This window comes from Myxine glutinosa, chromosome 2 (assembly GCF_964187855.1).
Source record: "Myxine glutinosa chromosome 2, kmMyxGlut1.1, whole genome shotgun sequence".
In the NCBI taxonomy this organism is placed as follows: Eukaryota; Metazoa; Chordata; class Myxini; order Myxiniformes; family Myxinidae; genus Myxine; species Myxine glutinosa.
In genome coordinates, this window is record NC_136262.1 from 66,586,044 (window position 1) to 66,604,458 (window position 18,415).

Below are 18,415 nucleotides of genomic sequence, written 5' to 3' on the forward strand. Positions count from 1 at the left end.
TCTTCCCCTGTGAGGTATCACAAGCAGTATTTCAACAATATCGGACAAAAATCACTAAATTTATTGACAGTTCAGCTCGCCCACGCCATTTTGATATATTTTTGCCGCTAGAGGGCGCAGCGACGAGGCAAACCCCGCAGCGAGCTTCTAATTATAATACGTTTATATTAATTGCTGTTGTTATCAATCAAGGTAGGTATTCAACTCAAGGCACAGTCTATTCCAGGGCAAGGCAAATATGTGTGTAAAGTATGGCGATGCTATGTGCAACGATGTAGACGTAGTACTGCGCACAAACAGACAGACAGACAGACAGACAAACCAACCAACATACTTGCCGGAATCTATTCCGGCAAGTAATAAACAAGAAAAGGCGAAGAAGAACAGAAAAGGGGAGATGAACAAAGGGGATGGGGAAGGAGGTGGGGTGGAACATGGAAAATAAAAATCCAACCTGCATACCAATAAGAATAAGAGGGAAATAAAAACGTTTGTTAGCTACATTTGGTGTTTATGTTCCGAGATCGCAAATAAAGTTTTGTTCTTTGCACCAAATAGTTTATGGAATGCCACGATGAAGATGAATATCACAAATCGTCACATGGGTTGGTGAAGACAGGGCAAGATCGACGGGTCCAGATATTGGCTTACGGAGATCCCCGTCCTGTTCGATTGTCCAACAAGGAGGTCTCCCAGTCAAATTTTTATTAAAATATCAAGCTTTGTAACAATTTCACAAAGTAATATGTACGTATTGCCTTAAACTGAATTCATAAAACATTCAAACTACTTGTATTCTATAAATCGTGACAAATGTCCACGTTATTTTTAACCTGGGTGATTAAACTGCACCAAAGGAATTCCCCTTGTGGGTGAGCCCAATGCAAAATGAGCATATGATCCAATTCCGAGACACAGCTTCAATATGGCAACGTGAAATATTTTCAAATAATTCGAAACATTAAAACAGCATCGCAATTTCAAGGAAATTGTCATATTGCATGTCATTTAGGTGATTTTGTTTGAATGGCAGTGCGATGATTGTCACCAGAGTTTTAACAAAACTAAAATTGACAACCATCCACCAACACTCCACCCATAAATAAATTAAATAATTCACTACATTCCTTATTTGATGCGTTTTCGAGAGGCTAATGCATCAACTCTGTGTCCGCTGAAATTGTTCAATCAAATACCTTGATGTTGCTCAGGTATCGCATTTACTCCATTACTTGGAGAGCATGTTATGCCGGCTCTCTTCTCTGTTTATGTAGTTAAGGTGTTGAAAACCGTTGAACCTGGGATGGTACCCTTTGATGTCCTATTACAATGTGATTGGATTGATTGAAAAATAACAAAATCCTAACATTGCTGTTCTCTCCGATGCTAACTGTTTATTCATTTATCTTCTACATTCTACACTCCAATCTTAAAAACCAAGAAGATGAAACTTTCCGCTGTCTCTGCATGATCGTCTCCCAGCCTGAACACTTCGATCTTCTCAATTGACAAGATTTTAGTCTCTTTTAGGTTTAAATAAAGATCATCCTTTTCACTTTCGTTGTTTTTGGCACTATCATCAAGTCTTCTTTACTTTCTGCCAACAACTGCAGTAGTATCGACAGCATACCTTAGCTTGTTAATGCATCTTTGGCCAATCCTGACTCCAGCCTCTATTAGGCCATAAGATAGGTGTCAAATTTTGAGTTTGACTACCAAAAAGAGTGGCAAAACACCACTGTGTTTTTCAGTTAGCCCAAAACGTGGAATGTCTAAAAGAAATCGCACCTGTGTTCAAAGGAAGCAGTTCGGTTTGGCATTTTAAATATGAAATAGGCAAAGCCTTGAAATTAATGAAATCCTTTAGAATTACCCTTTATAATGCTTTAGAATCAACCTTTAAAACACTTTAGAATCAACCTTTAAAACAATTTAGAATCAACCTTTAAAACACTTTAGAATCAACCTTTAAAACACTTTAGAATCAACCTTTAAAACACTTTAGAATCAACCTTTAAAACACTTTAGAATCAACCTTTAAAACACTTTAGAATCAACCTTTAAAACACTTTAGAATCAACCTTTAAAACACTTTAGAATCAACCTTTAAAACACTTTAGAATCAACCTTTAAAACACTTTAGAATCAACCTTTAAAACACTTTAGAATCAACCTTTAAAACACTTTAGAATCAACCTTTAAAACACTTTAGAATCAACCTTTAAAACACTTTAGAATCAACCTTTAAAACACTTTAGAATCAACCTTTAAAATTTAGAATCAACCTTTAAAACACTTTAGAATCAACCTTTAAAACACTTTAGAATCAACCTTTAAAACACTTTAGAATCAACCTTTAAAACACTTTAGAATCAACCTTTAAAACACTTTAGAATCAACCTTTAAAACACTTTAGAATCAACCTTTAAAACACTTTAGAATCAACCTTTAAAGCACTTTAGAATCAACCTTTAAAATACTTTAGAATCAACCTTTAAAACACTTTAGAATCAACCTTTAAAACACTTTAGAATCAACCTTTAAAACACTTTAGCATCAACCTTTAAAACACTTTAGAATCAGCCTTTAAAACACTTTAGAATCAACCTTTAAAACACTTTAGAATCAACCTTTAAAACACTTTAGAATCAACCTTTAAAACAATTTAGAATCAACCTTTAAAACACTTTAGAATCAACCTTTAAAACACTTTAGAATCAACCTTTAAAACACTTTAGAATCAACCTTTAAAACACTTTAGAATCAACCTTTAAAACAATTTAGAATCAACCTTTAAAACACTTTAGAATCAACCTTTAAAACACTTTAGAATCAACCTTTAAAACACTTTAGAATCAACCTTTAAAACACTTTAGAATCAACCTTTAAAACACTTTAGAATCAACCTTTAAAACACTTTAGAATCAACCTTTAAAACACTTTAGAATCAACCTTTAAAACACTTTAGAATCAACCTTTAAAACACTTTAGAATCAACCTTTAAAACACTTTAGAATCAACTTTTAAAACACTTTAGAATCAACCTTTAAAATTACCCGTTAGAACCTATTAGAATTATCCTTTAAAACACTCTAGGTAGGTGGATGAAGAGGCTGTTGAATGCATGTATGAGAGATGGGTCAGTTACAGAGGAGTGGACAACAGGGTTAATTGTGTCGATATGGAAGGGGAAGGGGAATGTTCAAGATCCGGGGGAAGTACAGGGGCATAACACTCCTTAGTCATATCATGAAGGTGCTGGAGAGGATTCTGGATGGGAGGATAAGGAAGTGTGTGGAGAAGGACATCGGAGAAGAGCAATAGGGGTTCAGAAAGGGCAGGGGATCTACAGATGGGATGTTTGCCCTGAGACAGCTGGGGGAAAAAAGATTGGAGGTGCAACGTGAAATGGCATTGGGATTTGCAGTTCTAGAGAAGGCTTATGACACTGTCCCGAGAGAGATGGTGATGGCGACACTGAGATGTATGGGACTGCCGGAGGCAGAAGTTAGGTTGGTGGAAGGAATGTACAAGGGAACAAAGGGAAGAGTTTTGGATGGTCCTGGGATGTCAGATGAGTTCAGTGTGAACATTGCCTTGAGGCAAGGAAGTGCTCTCAGCCCACTCCTGGTATCATGGTGATGGAGCTGGTAAGCAGGAAGATAAACATGAAAGATATTCTAGGGAGTATATTGTATGCGGACGATCTGGTTGTTGTGGTGGAGGGTGGGCGGGAGATGCAGGAAGAACTGGGGGAGTGGAAGGAGGCATTTGAGAAACATGGGCTGAAAATGAGCATGGAGTTGACAGAGGTGATGTGGATTGGGCAGCAGATAAAATAAATGAATATCAGGTTAGAGGAGAAGGAGATCAGACAAGGAAATTGGTTTGAGTATCTGGGTGGAACAGTGACCAGGGATGGTAAGTCAAAGGCTGTGGTGTAGAGGAGGATTCAGGTGGGTTTGAATGTGTGGAGGAGGGGTGGAGGACGTAATGGCAGACGGAAAGATTTCAAGGAGATTGAAAGGAAAGGTTCTGATGTGTGTAATGCTGGCCTACCTTTACAGTCTGGAGACGGTGGCACTGACAGAGAGACAATAACGGAGGCTGCATGTTTGTGAGAACAACTGGGTCAGGAGGATTGCGGGAGGGAAAAGGGTGGATAGAAGGAGGATGGATGAACTGGGGGAGGGGATTGGTGTGCAGATGAGCTTGATGTGGAGATTGGTGAAATGCCAGCTGAGATAGGCTGGACATTTGGTGTGGATGGAGGAAGAGAGTATGGCAAAGAGAGCGAAGAGGTTGAGGGAACAAGATAGGAGGAAAAGAGGTAGACCACAGTTGAGATGGGAGTATTGTGTGAAGAGTGATATCACTAATGTGGGGGTGGTTGGAGGGTAGTGAGAGTTGGCTGAGGACAGAGGGGAGTGGAGGAGTATTGTGATAAAGGCAGGACAGGGGCTTGGTGCCATCTGACCTCACCCCTAAAAAGGGAAGAAATGGAGAACAACAACAAAGGGTTATGAAGAGAAGAGGAAGAAAAGAAGAAGGTTAGAAAGGTTCTTCTTATTCATTTTTAACGGACGGAAGGACATAGCCAAATATTGAAGCAGCTTCACCACTTAAAATGTGATGGACATCTGGGATCCACAGTTAAACACATTTTTGGTGGCCATTTTCCAATATGGCAGCCTATTTGTAACATACACTACATGGCCAAAAGTATGTGCACACCCAAACATCACACCCGTATATGCTTGTCGAACATCTCATTCCAAAATAATGGGCATTAATATGGAGAATGGTTTCACCCCCCTCCCCCCTTTGCTGCTGTAACAGCCTCCACTCTTCTGGGAAGACTTTCCACTAGATGATGGAACATTGCTGCAGGGATTTGCTTCCATTCAGCCACAATAAGTTTCGTGAGTTCGGGCACTGATGTTGGGCGATTAGGCCTGGCTCGCAGTCGGCATTGAAATTCATCCCAAAGGTGTTCGATAGGGTTGAGGTCAGGCCTCTGTGCAGGTTAGTCAAGTTCTTCCACACCGATCTCGACAAACCATTTCTGTATGGACCTCAATTCGTGTATGGGGGCACTGTCATGCTGAAACAGGAAAGGGCCTTCCCCAAACTGTCGCCACAAAGTTGGAAGCACACAATCATCTAGAATGTCATTGTATGCTGTAGCATTAAGATTTCCCTTCAATGGAACTAAGGGGCCTAGCCCAAACCATGAAAAACAGACCCAGACCATTATTCCTCCTCCACAAAACTTTACAGTTGGCACTATGCATTCGGGCAGGTAGCGTTCTCCTGGCATCCGCGAAACCCAAGTTAGTCCATCGGAATGACAGATGGTGAAGCGTGATTCATCACTCTAGAGAACGCGTTTCCACTGCTCCAGAGTCCAATGGCAGTGAGCTTTACACCACTCCAGCCTACGCTTGGCATTTCGCATGGTGATCATAGGCGTGTGTGCGGCTGCTCGGCCATGGAAACCCATTTCATGAAGCTCCCGACAAACGGTTGTTGTGCTGACATTGCTTCCAGAGGCAGTTTGTAACTCGATAGTGAGTGTTGCAAGCGAGGACAGACGATTTTTACGCACTACGCGCTTCAGCACTCGGCAGTCCCGTCCTGTGAGCTTGTGTAGCCTACCACTTCACGGCTGAGCTGTTGTTGCTCTGAGCTACTTCACAATAACAGCACTTACAGTTGACAGGTGCAGCTCTAGCAGGGCAGAAATTTGACGAACTGACTTGTTGGAAAGGTGGCATCCTTTGACGGTGCCACGTTGAAAGTCACCGAGCTCTTCAGTATGGCCCATTCTACTGCCAATGTTTGTCTATGGAGATTGCATGGCTGTGTGCTTGATTATATTGTTGTGAATATGAGAATGTGTTTTTTTTATTTTATGGTGGTGGTAAAATGTTGTAAAAGGTTGTTGTAAAAGGTTGTTGTAAAATATCACCCCTCCTCCCTCCGTTGTGGTTGTATAAAGGTCAAAGGGCGTTCCCGTAGTTAGTCCATAGAAAAACATACATGTAGGTCACGATATATCTTTTCTTTTGATAGTTATCTCTTATTCTGTGTATTAGCGTAAGGCTGTGTCTCCCATTAATTGAAATACTCCATTGCACCAGTGAAAGAGAATAGATCCCCTTCCATTCCCATCCCCAAAAAATCCCCATTTCCTTCACATCCCCCCTTTCGTGATTGCCGACCCTCGATTGCCATATTACATCCCCTCTCGTCATTGCTGAGCCTCGATTCCCAATCACCTCCCCTCCAATAACCGCCATTGACCACGAGGCTCGAGTCAGGGAAGAAAGGCGTGTCTCCACCTCGTCAGAGGAGGGGAGGGGCGCGCCCGCCCGTCGTCGTCCGGGGCGGAGCCCGAGGGTCGCGCGACCAACCAGGGCCGCGGTGAGTGACCCGGTAGGCGTGCTCTCGGAGTCGGCGGCTTGATTTCGCTAGAGGTGATAAAAGCGACTGTAAGGGACTGCTTTATGAGAGAGGCCTTGGAGATGAGTTGGTCTGAGTCGGTTGCCAGAGGAGGGTCAGTGGTTGCGGTGGTGAGGAGTGAGAGAAAAGAAGAAAGAGTGAGGGTTTGGACCAGACAGGCAGACGGGAGATGAGCCTTTACCGAGAGACGAGAGGGAGTCCAAGGAGTTGAGTCCAACCAAGAAGTCCAGAGTTGAACTGCAGCTCGAGCCACCGCAACTGCATTTGCTGCAGCTGGAGCCACCGAAACAGCAGCCACAGCAGCGTGAGGCCTGGACGGCAGTTTGGAGCACGGCCGCGGAGGAGCGGCGGCTGCCCAACGAGTCAATCGTGCTGAAGGACCAGTGGACCTCCCTATCCCGCCAGCCATCCATCTCCCGCCAGTCCTATCATCAATTCCCCGCGTGAGTCAGTGTTCTGTTTGTGCTGTCCTGGGTTAGTTAAGTCTGTAGATAAGCTAAATTTGCACTGTGTCATCTGCGTCTTGTACTTGTAAATAAACTGAATTGCTTTTTGTTGCTTGTGTGTAAATAGTAAATAAATTCAGTAGTAATATTTCAAACCTTTTGTCTTTCGTCTTGGCCTTCTTTTTCCTCTTTGCATTCGTCGCCTTTGTCTTTTCCCCATTGGGCAGCTACGGTGCGATACGGCAAAAGTCTGGGTGAATCGGGTGAGTTTGTTAGGTCGCGGTTCTAAACCACCGCTCGGTCTATAACATCCAAACCGCGATCTGTAACAATTGGTGTCAGGAGTGGGATTCGAACCTGGGACTAAATTTATTTAGCCCAAATTTTGGACACCAATTGTGTTAGTACTGTAACAATTGGTGTCGGGGAGTGAGATCGATCCGGAGCGCGCTTCACGCGCTCAAAATTATAAAGTACCGAAATTTATTTTGTTTTATAAAGTAAAACCCGAATTTTGAAATCGCGCCATGGCTGTTCAAGGCGACGGGATGCCGGTGGGAGAGATAGAGGGGTTAGAAGTAACCCAGGATCAAATGGAGGGGAGCAATGAGGAGGCGGTTGAGGGAGTAGCAGGCGTGCAAAATGGCGTCCTCGCGCACGTGGGTGTAGCGGCACCAAATTTTGCCACGCCCGCGACAGTAGCAGCGCCGCCGTTGGATTCGGACCTTTTGTTGCTACAAATCGGTGCCCTTATGGACAAAATGAGGGACGAAGCAAGGGCTGATAGTGCGAAAATGGAAAGCAGAATGATGGGGGTAATGAGGGACGAAGCGAGGGGTACCGGTGAGGGATTAGACAAGAAATTTGAGGGATTAGACAAGAAATTTGAGGGGTTAGACAATGGGATAGAGGGGGTGAAAAATGGGTTAATGGGGGTGGAAAATAGAATGGCTGCCCAGGAGAATCAGTTAGAGGGGGTGAAAAATGGGTTAATGGGGTTAGAAAATAGGATGGAGGACAAATTGCGGGAAAGAGGGGAACAATCCGCCCGGGAAATCGAACAGATGGGGAACCAGATGGAGGAAATACGACGAGGGGTGAGTGAGGAGGTCTCGGGGCTGCGCGAGGAGGTAAAGCGAGGCGAAAAGCGTATAGAGAAAGAGGTGAGAAATAATACGGCTAAGTTACAAGGGGGAATAGAAGATCTGACGGAGGAGGTGGAGCAGCTGACAGAGGGACAAACTAAATTAGTGGAGCAGGTTCAAAGGAACACTGCAGTACTCGGAGGGTTAAAGGCGACACAAAAAGAAATTAAAAACGAATTAATAGCGACGCAGAGGCAATGTCGGATGGTACGGGAGGAACTGACAATGAGGGTGGAGGAGGTGACAGAGATAATGGAGACAAAGGACCGGCAGGTGAGGATGCACATAGAGACGGTCACGGTAGCCTTAGAGGACGAACTTGAGGGGACGCACCGAGAAATAAAAGAGGTTAAACAAAAACTAGAGGAAGTGGGAGAAGAGGTGAGTGAAATTAAGAAGGGACGGACAGAAACTAAGAGGGAGATAAAGGAGGAAGTCATGGAATATGTACAAGGTCTGTGTTCAAATCATGATGTGATGCTCACTAACCAAATAAAAAGTTTGCAGATGGCAGAGGAGGTGCGACGAGGTACGGAGGTGAGTGGCAATGTATATGATGTGAGGAAAGCTTCAGTCGGCTTGGGGATTGGTTTGGATCCGGGTGTTCGTGAGAGGCCGTTGGTGAAGTGTGCGACAGGTCTGGTGTGCGAAAAAAGAGGTGTGCGAGAATGTCCGACCATGGGGTGTGTGAGGAAAAAGTGCACGCCGAGGAGTGAGTGTGCCGTCAAGAGTGAGTTGGTCGAAGCGCGTGTGCGAGGGAGCACAGGGAAGCGCGGTGTGGTGAGTGTTACGGAGGAAGTAACGAAAAAGTGTGCGCGGGAGGATGCGCGAGAAAGGTGTGTAACGGACGGGTGCATGGGGAAAGCGCATGCTGTCAAGAGTAAGGGAAAATGCATGCCTGTGGTGAGTGTTACGGAGGAAGTAACGAAAAAGTGTGCGCGGGAGGATGCGCGAGAAAGGTGTGTAACGGACGGGTGCATGGGGAAAGCGCATGCTGTCAAGAGTAAGGGAGAATGCATGCCTGTGATGAGTGTTACGGAGGAAGTAACGAAAAAGTGTGCGCGGGAGGATGCGCGAGAAAGGTGTGTAACGGACGGGTGCATGGGGAAAGCGCATGCTGTCAAGAGTAAGGGAGAATGCATGCCTGTGGTGAGTGTTACGGAGGAAGTAACGAAGAAGTGTGCGCGGGAGGATGCGCGAGAAAGGTGTGTAACGGACGGGTGCATGGGGAAAGCGCATGCTGTCAAGAGTAAGGGTGAGTGCGCGACCGAGAGTGGAGGTGAGAGTAGTGAGAGTGACAAGGAGAGTGAGCTGGTTGTGACAGGTGGGCGAGGATGTACACCTGGGATGGAAGAATGCACACCTGGAATGGTAGAGCGTGTGTGGGAAGGCACATTTGAATTGGTAGTGAGACACGTGGTTGGGTGTGCGAATGAGGGCACACCTGTGATTGTCACAGAGGAGGTGACCGAGGAGGGGGCGCGAAGCGGTGTATTGGTGAGGTGTGCGAGCAACGAATGTGTGCCAAAGTGTTCGGTGGTCAGGTGTGTGACCAAGTCGGTGAGCGGAATGAGTGTACCGAGGTGTGAAAGAAAAGGTACGAGGAGAATGGGAACGGCTGCATGTATGAGCAAGAAAGAGGTAGCGTATGCATGTAGGCCTGCAGGTGAAGCGTCGACGGTAACCGGGTTAAAGGTTAGGTCGACTTTTAGCCGGATCGGGCCCTCGGTGCGTGCCGGGCTTCGCGTGCCGCGAGAACCAGCGGAGATCCGAGCCACGGCGGGTTCGAAAGGACCGCCGTGCGCGATCCACGCTGGGCCTCGCGTGGAGCGGCCGCGTCCGGGCTCCACAAGGCGGAGCGGGCAGCTCGATAGGAAGGGTCGTCATGGCGACCACTTTCTATTGAGACGTGCCGGCAGGTCGAGATCGGGACATTGGATGGCTCCACGCCGAAGTGGTGCATGGGATCTCGGCCCGGGTAAGCCTCCGTCCCTGCCCCGAATGCGGGACGTATCCAGCCGCTGGCACAAAACGACCCGCGTTCATTGCTCGGCTGTACGAAGCCGGGCTGTAGATGTGAATTGGCGCACCGAGAGGATGTAATAAGTAGACGGGTGATGGTGATAGTGATAGTGATTTAAAACGAAATTTAGAAAAGTGAATGGAATTGGCAGTAAATGGAAAATTTTTGAATTGTTGGATTTGGACGAACAAAATTGATAGTGAGAGATGCCCCGCTGTGGTGGGATGGCAACTCTGTCATCCCTCACAAGGTGGGGGCAAATGCGCAATAGTTTATGGGGTGGCTATGACAACCGAGCCAGGGAGGGCTTGGATAATGATAGGGATCTAGAAGAGATTGACATTAGGTAACGTTAAGTTTAGTTAGTGACTGATACCTGTAGTGGGGACGCAGGTAGATTAGTATGGATGATAATGACGTGGGAGCGCAATAGTTTAAAGGGACGACTGGGAAGCGCAAGTTTCAGAGGGGAGAAGTTAGCTGAGATGATGCCGTGTGTGTGAGGATTGAACAGGTGAGAATGGAACAGGTGTGATTGCACAGGTGTGCAACTGAACAGGTGTGTGGAGCAGTGTATGAGTGAGTGATGGTGATGTGTGTTGCGTTGACCAACTGGTCCAGAAAGAGGAGGAGGGTGCAGGTGGCACCAGGTGAGATTGCACAGGTGTGCAACGACAGGTGAATGAAAGACAGGTGCATGGAATAAATGGTATGGAGTATTGGAATGGATGGTCGTGGAGTGAGTATGGTGGAAATTGTGGAGTGGAGTGGATGGTGCGAAGGTGTGAATGGGGGAAGAGTGGACCCCCATCACGGATACCCGGGGCGGGTAGTGTAAGTGTTAGGTAGAGGGGGCAGGTAAATTGTGGTTGGATATTGGCATCTGTGGTGCGGGTGAAAGAATGGTCTTTGGATGGGTGCATTAGTGTTGTGGAAATGGCTGGGCGTGTAGCCTGTTAGTGTGTGTAGTTGTTTGAGCACTCCACCACTGTGAGGATGTCGGCCAGGTGAGGCCGCAGGTGGGCTCTGGGAGCCGGTAGTAGTTGTTGTGGATGGGGCCCGAGGATCCGGAGGACGGACCCGGGTAGCCCAGTGCCAGAGGGCACCATGGGATGACAGAGCCAGGAGAGGGGCTGCCCCCAGTTAGATAGGTTAGGGTGAGGAGCTAGGTAAGCTCGGGTGGCAACTACAGTGGTGGAGGTGTGCAGGTGGGTAGACCTGTTGGGAGAGCTACACGTCGCGGCCCAGAAATTGTGCGAGGGCACCGGGAGATGAATCGGGGGAGTGAGACCCCAAATTGAAAAGCACCACAGTTTGGCCAATGGGAATTGGTTTTCAGAACCCATAGTGTAAGTTGGCCAATGGATTGGCAGGGAAAGACCCCGGGTAGTGTAAAGTGTGTTAAAGTCATTTAGAGGATAGTTAGGATGAAGGATCTCCTCGCACCATCTGCATCCACTCACCTGAGGTGACAGGTACTCCACACCATGCCATGTTTTGATTATTTTTTATGATGCAAATGTTTGGATTGTGAGACGCATCATGACGTGGGTGTGACATTGTGCGTAATTCCATCTCTCCCTCCTTATGAGGATTGATGATGAATTGGTGATGGCAAATTTTGAAGTAGAGGGATTGTGGAGACGAATTTGGTATAGGGGAAATATGGGGAAGACGTGACAGTAGTGACGAATTGGTAATGCGTAGATTTTGTACATATGGGGTAAGGGCAAGGGTAGGCTAGGTAACAGGGGGGTGACGTACGGTAGGGACGAGCTTTCTCACTTCGCCCTCCGTACGCATTTCGCCTTGCATTGCCTTTTTGATGTGTACCCTTGAGACCTTACCCCTCGCTCATCTGTCTTGTCCCCCCTTTTTGTCTCCCACATGAGGACCTGAGCGCCGTTGGGCGCCGAGGGGAGCGTGTGTGGGTCGGCCATTGTGCGCCCGAAATTCCCAGAACCAGCTGTCTGCATCGATGCACCACATTATGGACCACATGTCAGTGGCCGAGCACCACTTATGGACCCCATGGGTTGGGGCAAGGCCCCTCTGCTGGAACCGGCCATGAGGGCCCGAAATCTTGCTGGCGGACCTTGGCCACAGGGCACCGATGCCCCACAGGTGAACCACACTAGTCGGCCCTGTGGGCCATAAATAAACGAAAATAAAAAGGACACATTGGGCACACTTTATTACAAATAGGCCGCCAGTAAGCAAAGCAAAATGGAAATGACAACAACTGGAAGAAATAATAATAACCAGCAGAGGGAGCCGAAGAGCAAGAGACACCTGCAGGGTTGGGTTTGTTGGTTTTATTTTATTCATTGAACAATGGTGACTGCACCGATTGGTGCTTGGGTGTGTATTGGTGCGTTTTTGGGTGCTTTAATGGTGCATTGATGCAGAGCAGACTGTCCTCCCCCCAGAAAGAACAATTACAGGTCCTGGGTTAGTTTTGTAAATAAAAATAGCGTCAATTGTAAATAATGCTTCCCACCGTCAGTGTGTAGTTTGAAGACCATTCCGCAATTCGGTTAACTGTGGGCGTAAGTCTGTTAGGCAGGGTGCAATGGAGCAGCGGGACACATTTATTTATGTTTTAAAACTGTCGCACTCAGGGTCAGGCTAAAAGTAGAGGGAACTACACCTACATGCCACACTAAGGTAAAAGTAATAGGCCCGGGACGTGCCTAAGGGGAGGAGGGTGCAGTGTTGTGAATATGAGAATGTGTTTTTTTTATTTTATGGTGGTGGTAAAATGTTGTAAAAGGTTGTTGTAAAAGGTTGTTGTAAAATATCACCCCTCCTCCCTCCGTTGTGGTTGTATAAAGGTCAAAGGGCGTTCCCGTAGTTAGTCCATAGAAAAACATACATGTAGGTCACGATATATCTTTTCTTTTGATAGTTATCTCTTATTCTGTGTATTAGCGTAAGGCTGTGTCTCCCATTAATTGAAATACTCCATTGCACCAGTGAAAGAGAATAGATCCCCTTCCATTCCCATCCCCAAAAAATCCCCATTTCCTTCACATCCCCCCTTTCGTGATTGCCGACCCTCGATTGCCATATTACATCCCCTCTCGTCATTGCTGAGCCTCGATTCCCAATCACCTCCCCTCCAATAACCGCCATTGACCACGAGGCTCGAGTCAGGGAAGAAAGGCGTGTCTCCACCTCGTCAGAGGAGGGGAGGGGCGCGCCCGCCCGTCGTCGTCCGGGGCGGAGCCCGAGGGTCGCGCGACCAACCAGGGCCGCGGTGAGTGACCCGGTAGGCGTGCTCTCGGAGTCGGCGGCTTGATTTCGCTAGAGGTGATAAAAGCGACTGTAAGGGACTGCTTTATGAGAGAGGCCTTGGAGATGAGTTGGTCTGAGTCGGTTGCCAGAGGAGGGTCAGTGGTTGCGGTGGTGAGGAGTGAGAGAAAAGAAGAAAGAGTGAGGGTTTGGACCAGACAGGCAGACGGGAGATGAGCCTTTACCGAGAGACGAGAGGGAGTCCAAGGAGTTGAGTCCAACCAAGAAGTCCAGAGTTGAACTGCAGCTCGAGCCACCGCAACTGCATTTGCTGCAGCTGGAGCCACCGAAACAGCAGCCACAGCAGCGTGAGGCCTGGACGGCAGTTTGGAGCACGGCCGCGGAGGAGCGGCGGCTGCCCAACGAGTCAATCGTGCTGAAGGACCAGTGGACCTCCCTATCCCGCCAGCCATCCATCTCCCGCCAGTCCTATCATCAATTCCCCGCGTGAGTCAGTGTTCTGTTTGTGCTGTCCTGGGTTAGTTAAGTCTGTAGATAAGCTAAATTTGCACTGTGTCATCTGCGTCTTGTACTTGTAAATAAACTGAATTGCTTTTTGTTGCTTGTGTGTAAATAGTAAATAAATTCAGTAGTAATATTTCAAACCTTTTGTCTTTCGTCTTGGCCTTCTTTTTCCTCTTTGCATTCGTCGCCTTTGTCTTTTCCCCATTGGGCAGCTACGGTGCGATACGGCAAAAGTCTGGGTGAATCGGGTGAGTTTGTTAGGTCGCGGTTCTAAACCACCGCTCGGTCTATAACATCCAAACCGCGATCTGTAACAATATATACCTGCCAGCAATGGGTGTGGCTAAAACAGCCAAATCCACAAATTAGAAATTAGAAACTCAAACGTTCGGCCATGTAGTGTACTTCAGAAGGTTTTAATTGGTTGATCTGAGGCAAATGAAATCCCTCACGAAATATGTTCGGTATGGATTTGGCACATAATAATCTTAGTATGGAATGGTTTCGCCTCAGAATCACAATGATTCTTCTGATGATGATACTTTCCAAAGCTTTCCTCAGAACTTCCTCAATCTCCTCAGAATCGTGTGATCTCCCCACGCCTCACAAGCCCCTCCCCTTTGACCATTGCCATTTCTACTCAGACCTGCGTGATCCTCAGTGCACTAAAACCGTGTGATACAGGCTCCTATCCTTTGGCACGCTTTCACCTCCCAGAGCACCCTGTGATTGTTACAGGAGGTTTCCATTTAATTAACTTAATCCCTCACTATCTACCATAATACCACAATACCCTACCCTCCGTATGGTACACATTCAAACAAGACAATCCTTAAGCTGCATGTCCCTGCTTATTACATCAAGATTGGCTAACTACTCGTACACAGACCATACTACGCTATACAATTCTATCTGTTGTAAGGCGATCTCTAACCCTTCTCCCTCCTCCCCCACAAACGTAACAATACATCCAAAATTCTAGAAATAATTGTTTACAACAAGCTATATGGCTTTCTTGCTCAAAAACATTGACTAAATTTAGATCGATGTTGGTTTAGAAAGCTGCACTCCACAGATTGATCACTTGCACAATTATATGACAGAGTTACGAGTGCCTTGGCAGATCATAGACATGTCATTGGTGTTTTTTATGGAATGTAGCAAGGCTGTTGATACTCTTGATCACACTATCCTTTTATGTAAATTACAATGTTATGGAGTCAAAGGGATTGCTCTTAATTGGTTTTAAAATTACCTATCAAATATAAAGTAATACACATGTTATGATTCCACTGATTCTGAAACATTACTTATAAAATGTGGAGTTCCCCAAGGCTCCATCTTAGCCCAGTTTTGTTTTTAATTCACGTAAATGATATCTCAAATATGTCCACTCTATTAGCTTATACTCTTTTTGTAGATGATACTATGGTCTCTTGTTCCCACTCATTTTTTTTTCACTCTTATCAGAATCATAAACACTGAATTACCAAAACTTTCTGTATGGTTTATAAGTAATAAGTTGTCTCTGAATCGAAAGAAGACACATTTTACTCATTTGCAGAGTTCTAAACAGCTAAATGATATGCAATATCTCGATGTAAAAATTGATGGTACCGTAAAATGGGGTGAATAGGGACAGCAAGGTGAATAGGGACACAAACTGAAAAAAAGTTCGGAAACTTTTTTCGCTGAAAATTGATAACCATACTGATTTGTTGATATTTGGGTTGAAAGTGTTCTCTTGTTTTTTTAAAAAGCAACTTATAGTCCCTATTAACCCCATATATTGGTTAAATAGGAATAAATAGGATTTTTATGGCTGTCCTTGTTCACCCCATTTTACGGGTGAATAGAGACAGTCACTAATACAAAAAAATAATAATCAAGAAATAGGGACAGTTTGGAGAAAGTTTTTATCCCATTTTTTTTTCATTGGCACCGTGGTTTATATTATGGGCGCATATTATGTGCATCCATCTGAGCTATCAATTTAGCAATAAGTTGGAAACTCAGGATTGTTTGTTGATTATTATTTTTTTGTATTAGTGACTGTCCCTATTCACCCGTAAAACGGGGTGAATAGGGACAGCCATAAAAATCCTATTTATTCCTATTTAACCCATATATGGGGTTAATAGGGACTATAAGTTGCTTTTTAAAAAAACAAGAGAACACTTTCAACACAAATATCAACAAATCAGTATGGTTATCAATTTTCAGCGAAAAAAGTTTCCGAACTTTTTTTCAGTTTGTGTCCCTATTCACCTTGCTGTCCCTATTCACCCCATTTTACGGTATGTCACTTGAAAAGAGAACAAGTACAAAGTTTCTCGGATAACCGAATATTTGACCTGGAATGACCACACTCAACATATATTTGTTTCAGTCTCACGCAGTATCGGCAAACTCTGTAAATTTATATATATATTTATTTTATTTATTTATTCCCTTCGTGTATAATCACATTATATAATTATATAAAACTACCTCACATATCTTATTGTAATATCATTTGGTCAAATTATATGTGCAATACTAATACTTATCTGTTACTACAAAATAAAGCAATTCACATTAGTGGTGGTGCTGGTTACCATGACCATTGAAATCCTTTATTTGCTAAGATGAATACATTTTCTTATATGTTACAATTTAACAAAGATGTTCACTCCTATCCCACAAGACAGTCCAATAAATATCACATTTTGAATACAAAAGCAGTAATAGCCCATAAATCTATTAAACACTCTGTTCCCAACATTTGGAATTCTCTACCCCTTGATATCCTAAAATTGAATTCAATATACTGCTTTAAAAATCTGTAAAGAAAATGCTTTTAAATCAATATCTCACCGAATTATTTATTGAATTGACTTCACGGCTGACTTATTGCATACCATTTCCTTCCTGAAAAATGTTGTTGTGCATAATCCCTCTTACATGTATGCAAAATCGTCCATGACACGGTGTCAAATAATTTGTCAGGTGTAATGAGGGCAACAGGACTTTATATTCTTTCTTTTATTATTTATTTTATTTTTCACTATCCTGTTTGTGTAGTTGTAGTTGTGAAATGTATTATAAAAGGGCTGTCAGCCTTTCAAGCCACTGCTTATTTTGACACGCTCATCTGTATGGTTATGAACTGGTTATCCATACAAATGTTCATGTACAACTCTACTGTAATCATACAGATAATAAACTGAAACTGAGAAGTTATTTTGAACACAAATCGGAACATGAATAGGAAGATAAGTTTGCCATTTAACAGTATTTTGTCTCTGAATTTGTGCCGATCAAACATGCTCAGAGACATGCTCAGAGAGGAGTGAGATAATATCTTTACTCTGTCTGAACCACCTTTAGAGGTCATTTTTCCCCGCAGAGCGGGGGTTGGCACTTTTTCGGGCACCATGGTCCCCTTTTTGAAGCAATGTTTTATGGCCGGATGCCCTTCCTGCCACCAACCCTGTTAGTCACCTCTTGCGACACACTGGGAATTACCAGTGAACTGGTGCTCAATTTGCCGACCTCGGAGGGATGACAGGCTGGGATCAACCCCCCTGGTGGTTAATTCAGCGATCGACCGGGATTCGAACCCAGGATCGTAGGATCCCAAGCCTGCACCCTAACCGCTAAGCCAACACCAGGCTATCTTTACTCTGTCTGTCAAACAAAATTGAAAACCATTTCGAACAGGAAAGCTACTGTTTTTAATAACATCATAAAGAGCATATACAACAGTTACGAAGAACTAATGTAACGTGTTAGATAGGGTGGTGTAATAGGTGATAAAACACAGAATTAATTTATTTATATGCCTTTAAACCTCTTTAAACCTTTATTTTAATTTCATTATATACTTGAACACTGTAGAACAAAAATCGACTTCTAAATACTTCCAAGAACCTCGAGGTTTGCAGTACTTGGACATAGGGTGGTGTATAAAGGTGGTTGGTGTGCAAGACTGCTTCAATAGAGTTAAACTTAAGATTTTTTAAACTGTATTTAAAATCATAATTGTATTAAAATAGAAGTTTATACTTGAATACTGTGCAGGGTATCGTGTTCTATGAAAACTCTTTGAATAGGGGTTGCTTGCGTTGCAGCTTCTAAGATAATGCATTTTTTTTTTACCAAATTTGAAAAACAGCTAACAGGTGTGTGTGTGTGTGTGTGTGTGTGTGTGTGTGTGTGTGTGTGTGTGTGTGTGTGTGTGTGTGTGTGTGTGTGTGTTATGTATATATATATATATGTGCGTGTGTGTGTGTGTGTCAAAGGTCAACCTTCTCTTGGAAGGTTATGGTGGCCCTTCTAGGCCTGAGGCAATCTTGCCCTCAATTTAACAATATATTGTTCTACCAATGCTCTGGTTACAATACACAAACAATATACAGCCTTATTAGTCCCCTTCCGGTGTACACCGGAGGGGACTATAGGTTTGCACTCCGTCCCTCCGTCTGTCAGTCTGTCAGTCTGTCAGTCTGTCTGTCCGTCACGCAAAGAACAGTTTTCCGGACTTTTTTTTCTAAACTCTTGATGCTAATGATTTCAAACTTGGTACATGGTTTCCT